At 38.9% G+C, this 9,627-nt stretch overlaps 1 pseudogene; it reads right to left on the bottom strand.

Annotated features, from left to right (window-relative positions):
- Window positions 1–2,315: 2,315 nt before the first annotated feature.
- Window positions 2,316–3,207, bottom strand: LOC149157023 (uncharacterized; annotated as a pseudogene).
- Window positions 3,208–9,627: the final 6,420 nt, after the last annotated feature.

Genomic DNA, 9,627 nt, shown 5'->3' with positions numbered 1-9,627 from the left:
GGTCAATACGTTGACCCTCCTCCATATACCCCCTCCCCCATAGACTCCATCTCCCAAATATACTCTTCCCCAGTAATACCTATGCTCTATACATATCGTATTGTAATTTTTTTACCACCAGAAGTACAAATTTTATACATTGGTAGCAGAAGTATTTTTACAGTACACAGATTTTTAAAATGCATTCATTGATATCTATTGTGGGAGTGGTTCTCACCGGTAAGGATAACTATCCATAACTGTCACGGAAAATCAAACACACTCTCATTTTTAATGAGATGTGGAAAGGAGTGTGTGTTGGAGACAAAGACAAAGAACCAGAACAACCTACCTCAGATTGATGAGCCTCATCATTGGGTAATTATATGGGTCTTAATTCACCTCCTAGCCAGTCAAATCAACTCTTGTCATAATTTATTACATGTTTTGACTATATTTTGTTTAATGAGATGAGTTAAAGTGAGATATTATGCCTAGTGGACTAATATGCATTGAATGCAAGTTTGGAGGAGAAAATCAAGGAATTTTGGCAAGACTAAGGTTTGAAACTCGAATGGGACAAGGAAGAAAGATTGTAGGAGGTAAATCCTCCTCATTTACTCCTCCCCCATTCGAATATTCCTCCATTAATCACACCAGCTCGGAGTGCAATAAGCCAAGTCATGAAGATCAAAAGGCAACCGAGCAAGTGATAGACAAAGAGTTAGTTCATCTAAATTTTGGGAGACAAGCCTCCCTAGATTTAAGGAATTCATTGGGGACTTCAGTTGTATAAGTAGAGAGGCCTAAAGCCTCATTAGGATTTGAATTTTGGTTTTAAAACACTAGTTATTTTTGAGCTCCAGACTTGTGGAAGACATTGAAGTAATTTTATGTTTTGATAATGAAATGTTAGCCTCACTCTCTTAAAAATCAATAATAAATCTAATTATTAAATTAAATAAATTAAATAATGAGAATTCCTCAAACTAAGGAGTCTAGTTTGGATGAGAGTTTCTCTCCAACTAGCTCTTCTAAATTAGTGTGTAAGTTGAGAAATTGTCTCAACCAAGTGAGTCTAAGATAGACACATTATCTTAAGACCACTTACTCATGTATTTAAATGTATTATTAAATTATTTGAATAATGTGAATTACATGAGCATGAGAGACCACATGATGGCTCTTTGCCTTTTCCGCCAGTTTAATTTTTGTGTGTTAATTTGCTATGCATATGGTTATATGGATTTGTGATTATTCCTCATGTGGTATTGGAGCTCTATGGCCTGGCTCCTCATGGGAGTGATGAAGGAAATAGAGAATATGTGTGTTTGTTGAGAAGTTTTTCATTTGTTAGAGAGTGTGTTAGTTGTCCATCAAATGCATTGTGAGAAAGAGACAACTACATAAAGAGGAGGCGACCTGTTGTATGCCTGTTTTTGAATAGTCACCAACGTGAAAGAGAGAATTGACATATAAAGCCGAGCACCCATTACAAGATGGATCCACCCACGTGGAGGTGTGCATGTTCTCAAGTTTGGTATTAATCAATTTGGTGTTGTCCCGCATGAATTTAATACTTCTCAGGGCTACACTAATCATGAAATTGATGTTGTTGTTGAAAGTGGATATCTCTTTTTCAATAGGAAGGATTTGTACACTCTGAAGCTGTGTTGGGATCTCACTTTTTCTATTCTCTACACGAGTTCTTTGATTACAGCTTCGGTCTCTTTCTCATGTACAAGAAGAGGAATCCTCTTCTTAACCTTTTGAAGGATTTCTATGAGTCTTCTAATCTCATCTGCTGGCTTTAGCAACAACCCCTGCACTTTGCAATCGAGGGTTCAAGTAGGGATTTCTCTGATAAGTTGGGCGAGAGCTCGCATCATCCCGCTTTAAGCTTCTATTGTTACAATCAAAATGCTGCTGACTTCTTCCTTTTAATTTCAAAAGAAGCTACCTAATCTGAACTGATGATGATGGTGATGTTGTGTGTTTCACAATGCACTTGACCTCTTCACTGTGTAATGGACGAGATGGGTTTCCCGAACGTGATCCACCGGTTGAAAGATTACAGTTGCTCCTCTGCAAAGATCGACACATGAGTATGTAAAATTCCAGAGTGAACTGTCATCTACAACCGCATGGTTAATTTTGAAGCTTATGATGATTCCATGGTTGAAGCTTTAGATGATTCCATCTCCTAGCTTAATCCCTGAACCTTAGCAATATCGAAACTAGAGCCCACCACTGGCTGTCTATTTGGGTACCCTAATGATCCCTTTTCTTTCCTTGAATCAAATTTGTTACATTTGGACTGGTTGATGTCGACCGAATTAGCATGCACTGAACCACCGCCGGAGGCGACGCCGGCGCAGGTGTGCGGAGCTGTCGTGCTCAATCCATCCCTCCATCTCGTGTGACCAATTTAAAAACCAACTTGAGTTTGTGATGAAGGTTGAATCTGTCATGCCGCGAGTCTTAGCTAGGTTTCCATGGAAGGAAGCAGCAGTACCATTAACAAAACTGCCATCAAAATCAGGGTGTTTGGAGTCTGACGATCCTTTCAGATCATGGCTTTTCTGTTGACTATTTTGATCTTCTTTCTCAAGTCCTTTTACTGACCCCAAATGAACAGATCTGAGAGGATCATTCCAAAGATCCGGTGGCTGCTTTGCAGCAGTGCCTGGCACTGCCACGCACTCATCTGTTTGATTTTCTATAGCAAGTTCAACATCTTCAGGATTCATGTCATATACTGATAAAAATAATTTGTGCTCTTCAAAATCAGGGCTGGACAAGATTCCTCATGAGTAACAACATAGTTTCAAGATCAATTGGATCCATTTCTTTAAGCTTCTTCAAGTGATCAGTTGTGCTCGGGTCAAAGACACTGCCAATGAACTTATAAACTTGTGAAAAATTTGGTTTGACTTTCTCAGGGATTTCAGAACAGGGTGGCCACGTAGGAGGAGAACTCTCAGTGCTACCACTACTACAATTATTCCCTGTTGCAATGCTTGGAGGCCCACCATCATCTTTGTCCACAAACGAAACATCTATTGATGGTATGGTATGATGAACCCAAGAAGAAACAGTTGGGCATGACGAGCCAGATTTGGTGAGTATGGTGATTTCCACGCTTTCCAGAGGAAAGGAATTGAATGTTAGGGAAACCACCTTGAAGATTTGGACAAAGACCACCATGAAAGCTCGTGCAGGGGACATGCTGTTACCTCTAAATATTTGAGGTTGTTCATCTTAAGAGCTTGAGGTAAAACAAATATTAAAGTTAACTTTGACGCTAGAGCTTGGCATTATCATTGTTTTAGAGTCAGTTTTTGAAGACAATTTGACGCCAAGGAGTTCTCAGTTTGTGCTTGAGACGCCTCACTGAAGACATTGTCATGATGATGTATCTTGAAGGTTAATAAAAACATATCTTTTTGTGGTGATTGTGTCCTAGATCCACCCGAAATTGAATAAGGGGATCATAGGTACACTCTGTGTCGTGAATGTGCTTGCATGATTTGAGTCGAATTTGTAAAACACTCTCTTTATTATGCTTAAACAAAACAACTACATGCACATAAGAAAGTTTACATATACAAGTCATCGATCAAGCTCCTGAAATCAAAGCTCCCATAATCAATTAAGTTCATAAGCACAAAGCGTCACATCATCGAATTGATTAAAGTAATATTCTGCAACAACATTTCACAACAGCTAATTCACACCATCATGTTAAGGACGCTACAAATCAAGCACTTCAAGTCTAACGACATCAACAACACTTTTGTTTCACTTGCAAATAAACATGTTTTAAACTGAATTGTCCGGGTGCATTTTCGGTTGTAACTGACACCCTCATTTGATTTGTTACAGTGCATACATTAAGTCAAGTTAGTTGTCACTTGAAAATTTATCATTTGGGTGCATTTTCGACAGTAGAATTTCAAGCAAGAACAATCAAGCAAGGAAGCGTGAGTATTTCATTCAAGTACGCATAAAACAATCAAGCAATTTCAAGCACATAAGCAAGCAAGCAATCATCTTCAAACGAGCGTGGACTGTAATCTTCAAGTAAGTATCAAAACAAGCATGTCTCTACAGCAAGCACCGTAAGATCAAGTGAGTGTGTCTAGTAACCAAATCAAGTACAACAGTTCATCGCACAACAAGCGAGCTTGTGTAAAGTTCATTAAAGAATTCATAACGTTTCATTCAAGCAAAGCGATTGTCATTAAGTGAGCGTACAATCAACAGTTCAAGCAAGTGTTTAAAAGCATCAACAATCAACAACTAGTACAAACGAGCGTGTCATTTCAGTGATCGACTCAAGTGCACAATTTTCTCATGCATGACTTCTACGACAAGCGAGCCTGACTTCAAAGTAAGAAAGGCAACATGGCAACACACATTCAATTGTCCAAAATTATTAACAATTTAATGTTATCATCAGCCAGTGACATGGTGCACACCAGCAAAACCACTCTTGCTGACATTCAAGTGCATATTCAAAATGCACATGAAACGATTGAGTTCCTTCAACTGGAGTCGCAACTCCAGAGAAATGAGTTGCAAGAGAAGTGTGTTGCTTCCAAGTCTTTAACCAATCTAGAGACAACTGATCATTTTACTTCATTCATCCAACCAGCTTCAAGTGTTGAAGTTGTTCCAGTTCAACTTTCTTCCAAACCCATCAACAAGCAATGGGAATAAATTCAAAGTAATTGAAATCGACGCGGCTTAGGATATGTCAAAGATAATGACAACTTACATATCCCTGATTATTCAAAGCCCATTCAGTTTGTCAGTGCCAGATTACTTGAACAAATCACCTCAGCAAGTTCTCAGCAACTTGCAGACCAACGTCAATGCACACAAACTGAAGTTGCAGACAAAAAGAAATGCACAGAAACTCAAGTTGCAGACAAACCGAAATGTTCTTATTGTTAAAGAATCGGTCATCTAGAAAATCAATGTTTTAATCTCCATTGTTGTAGCCATTGCAGCAAGTCAAATCATACATCAGAGAAATGCTGCAACCAACGACAGTCAGCCAGATTGAAGATAAATTATTCATGGATTGATCCCTGGGAATGGTCATCCACTGCCAGAAGATTGTCCAAGTTTTACAATTGGATTCAATCACACATATTGCAGCCAATAGTCAAATGAAGATGGTACTCTCGTGTAGTTGAACGGGGGAGTACACCAGTGAAATACTCCTCCACCTACAGGGGGAGTTCAAATATATTTTGGAGAAGATTGCCTCTCATTTCAGTTAACAAAGGGGGGAAAATGTCAATGAAATTGACAAGTGGTTGTCAGATTGAAAGTCTCGACAACATCAGTGAAGCAGCCAGTGGGCGATCATCATCAGCAAATACGCCAATGGGTGTTCATCAAATTGTGTCAGTGGACACCAGATGTTGTTTTCAAGCAAAGGACAATTGGATCCTTTTGTGGCTTGGCACATGATGGAGTTTTCAAGCGACATTCAGAGATGAATTAGTCATGTAGCTGACTCATGGTATCTTCATATTGTAGTTTCTTCAACATCTAGCTTTGGTGGTTTTTCAGGAAAATGTTTTTTGAGGATCAACTTGAGGACTTGGAAGATGGTTTCTTGTTCGTTTTGGATTTATCATTAGGGGGGGGCGATGTTAGTCTCACTCTCTTAAAAATAAATAATAAATCCAATTATTAAATTAAATAAATAAAATCATGAGAATTCCTCAAACTAAGGAGTCGGATGAGAGATGCTCTCCAACTAGCTCTCCTAAATTAATGTGTAAGTTGAGAAATTGTCTCAACCAAGTGAGTGTAAGATAGACACACTATATTAAGACCACTTAATCATGTATTTAAATGTATTATTAAATTATTTGAATAATGTTATTTACATGAGCATGAGAGACCACATGATGGCTCTCTGCCTTTTCCACCAGTTTAATTTTTGTGTGTTAATTTGTTGTGCATATAGTTATATGGCTTTGTGATTCTTCTTCATGAAAATGAGATTTTTCTTGATCCAGCACTGAGTTAACTCAGAGGGTTGAAGCTCTTGGGTTAGGGACCAACCCTAGCAGTAAAGGCTCCTCTTCTTGTATCTGTATGCTTGGCTTCATTTCATAGATTCATAGTTAAATTGTCTTTAAAAGTATTTCATTACAAGTAATGTGGATTTGATTAGTCGTTTATTAGTTTGCTTCCATTTGTGCTTTACTTCAATAGAAGGTTAGAAGGGATAAAAGGAGCACCACAAAGTTGTCTTTAGGTGTCTTGGCCTCACCTCTTCCCTCAGGGATCATGATTTGAGGAAAAGACCCTTATGCAGCCCCAAAAAGACAGATTTCCATTTTATCATAAGATTTAGAGTTTACTGTACTTGAAACAGCATTTGATCAATTTTGCAAGTGTAGGATTTAATTACCATCTCTTCCATCTTCAATCTTATAGTAGATCTCATTCAAGATTCCATTTTATTCAACAATTTTCCTCATGCATGAAGTAGATAACTAGTTCATTAAATTCTACTTTTCTAGCTTATTAGAATTCTTCTTGTTTACATGACTTTTTGGAAATTATAAATGTTTTATGCAGAGCAGGTGCTTCAGAAGTATAAATAGATTTCATAGCAAGCAACCACCTTCCAACTTCATCCATCCATAATCATTCCTTTCTTTCACCAAGACCTTCACCAATCTCATCACTTTACATAGAAATTCCTCTAAGCATGTTGAGAAAATCCAACCATCTCCTAACCTTGGTTTTGATTTCTGAGTGATCCTAGGCATTTTATCACCCCATTCCACCCATCCACCACCTTCCCTAAGCCTTCCATCACCTCTAGCAACCATCGTTTTTCTCTCGACTGTATCCTATAGAAATATAGGGAATCCTGTAGGCTTCTGGTACATCCTATAGGTTTTCTTGTACTGGCCTGTTTCAAGGCCGAAATGAGGGAAAACCTCTAAGAAGCCACACCAGGTCACCCAAGGGTCTCCCAAACCTTCCAACCATCTCCTAAACCTCCCAACCATCCACCAGCATCACTAAGCCACCTGCCACATCACCAAAAGTGATTAGGGTTTACACTTGATTTTCCATAAAAAGAATAAAAAGAACAAAACAAATTTATTTCAGTGCTTTACATGCACAGTAGTGATGTTTGATGTCTTTAACTTCCATAGATAGTAGCATTTCATACATTTTAGCTTGGAATTCTTGTAAAGCATAGTTTCTCAATAGTTAGTTAGAGAATGGTGTGTTTTTAGCATAGGATTTCGGTCATTTTCCTTATTGCAGTAGACAAGATTTCTCCTAGAGTAGATTTCTCTTTCTTTCATCAACAATCAAGATTCTTTTGAACCCATAGAAGTCTAGCTTGAAAACCCTTGTGGTCTCTCACCAGATGAACAACGACAAAAGGCAGAACCATCAGTTTTACTTGTGTATACAACATTGTCACCTCCAAGTTTGTACGAACCCCGGGTTGATAAAGTAAAGCTGATAGCTCCAGGAGTTGCAGCAATCTTGCTGCAATATTGGTGCTCATCACTTTTTGGCACCGTTGCCGGAGAGGTGTTTGAGTAATATGTGATTAATACTTTATTTATTCTATTTCGTATTTCTAATATTCTGCTCTTAGTTTCATTTCTGAAAAAGTAATTTAGTTTTCTTCATTTTTCATTATGCATTCTTTGCTTTACTTTCCATTCTGCAAGTAGGATTTCACTCAAGCAATTAGTTTTTCATTTAGTCAGTAGTTTTCATTTAGTCTGCAATTTCAATTATGCAAATACTTTCCAAGTTTGAAAAAGACAAAAAAAAAACAAAAACATTTCTTTTCATGCCTCATAGGAATAGGGATAACTTAGGGAAATTTTTTCCAAATATCCCCACTGCTTTAAACAACCAACCTTCCATCTTCTTCAGTGGTTGTGAACTGGAGGAACCCTTAGGTGAGCAACCAGACATATTTGAAGAACCTCCAGGGGAAGAAGAAGAAGGAGAACCCATTCCTACTGAGCCTATGGCTGAAAACATAAATGACAGAGGAAATAGAGAAAGAGTTGAGGGTGCCTTCCCCATCATGGAAACCAATGGAGATACTAAGATGAAAAATATAATCCCTTCTACCCTTCCTCATTTACATGGCCTAACCATAGAAGACCCAGACACTTTCTTATTTGAGTTTGTTGTCATATGCCGAACCTATGACTATACAAATGATGAGCAGAAGTTGAAACTATTTCCATCCACTCTCAAGGATGCAACTTTGTGTTGGTTCATGGGTTTACCTGGAGATAGCATCACAAATTGGGCTCAGATGCATCAAGCCTTCAACATTAAGTATCGGGACTACTGTAGGTATAAAGACACTAAAGAGGAAATTTTTAGGATGACTGTAATAAATGATGAATCCCTAGAGGATTATGAAGAAAGATTACAGCTTAGCTACGAAAGGGCTAGGTGCGCACTTGAACCTGATTCACTGAAGTTGGTCCTGCTTAGAGGAGTAAGGGAAGATCTGTTGGATACCCTACACTTGTTAGCAAGAGGGGATATCTACCAGTTACCCTATGAGGATATCAAGACTGTCTTTAGAAACCATTCTAGGGCAGCTAGGAGAAAGGGTATGGGTAGTCAACCTATGGTCAGTCCATCCTCTTCCAATTCATCCATCAAGGGTGAAATTTGAAATATGCTGGAGGATTTCAAAAGTGAGATGTTGCAAAACCTTACCCTAAAGATGGACACTATGCACATTAAGAAAAAGCAGGAGGAAGCCGAGAGAGACTTGGCCATTTTTTGTCCTATATGCACCAGGAGGCACCCTAGGAATGAATGTCCGTTGAATTCTATTGAAATTTGCTCAGCCTGTGAAGAAAACTACTCCACAGACAAGTGCCCCTCTTTACCTGGACTCAAAGTTGTATATCAAGGAGTTGAGGGGGTCATTGAGTAGCTCTGTTACATAGACCAAAGGAGACCTCACGGGCCTAGGCCATACCAGTAGGGCATGCAAGGGTCATCCCATGCATATTACAACCCCAACCAGACCGCATTCATACCTTCTTGGGGACCCCCCGCTCACCCTTCCTGGTCTACACCTCCTCCTTGGTCCTTTGCACCTTAGTATCATTCCCAGCCAGCCAGCCAATCATTTCAACCATATGCTTCGCCACAACCTCAATGGAATGCACCGCCCTAGGGGTGGAGGCCCCCATACAACAATGTTCCAGATTTATTGCCTTCACCACCTGCCCAACCACAAATTTTACACTCTGCTCCACCTAAACAACCCTAGATTCCTACCCAGCCAAATCCAAACCCGAAAAATAGACATGCACAACAAATATATAGTGGAGAGACATCCTTGTTGAAGTTTCTAAGTCTAACAGTTAGAAACCCTCCATGTACTTTCTGATTTATTCCTTCCTACTTGTTCTGATTAATCAACAAGTTATTTACGATGTAAATACTGGAAATAAACACAAGCACATGCTCAACACATTACAGATCATCAACTGAAGGAAACAGAAACAAGCACACAAATGACTAATGTCCCCAGAAAAACCCAATGTGGGAAAACTAGTGCAACGATCCAACGGTTTGATTTATTAAGAAGTTTCAGAA

This window comes from Pinus tabuliformis, chromosome 9 (genome assembly GCF_031772625.1).
Source record: "Pinus tabuliformis cultivar Carrire ecotype Pingquan chromosome 9, CPIR1, whole genome shotgun sequence".
NCBI classification, from domain to species: domain Eukaryota; kingdom Viridiplantae; phylum Streptophyta; class Pinopsida; order Pinales; family Pinaceae; genus Pinus; species Pinus tabuliformis.
This window is presented reverse-complemented; position numbering and strand designations above follow the sequence as displayed.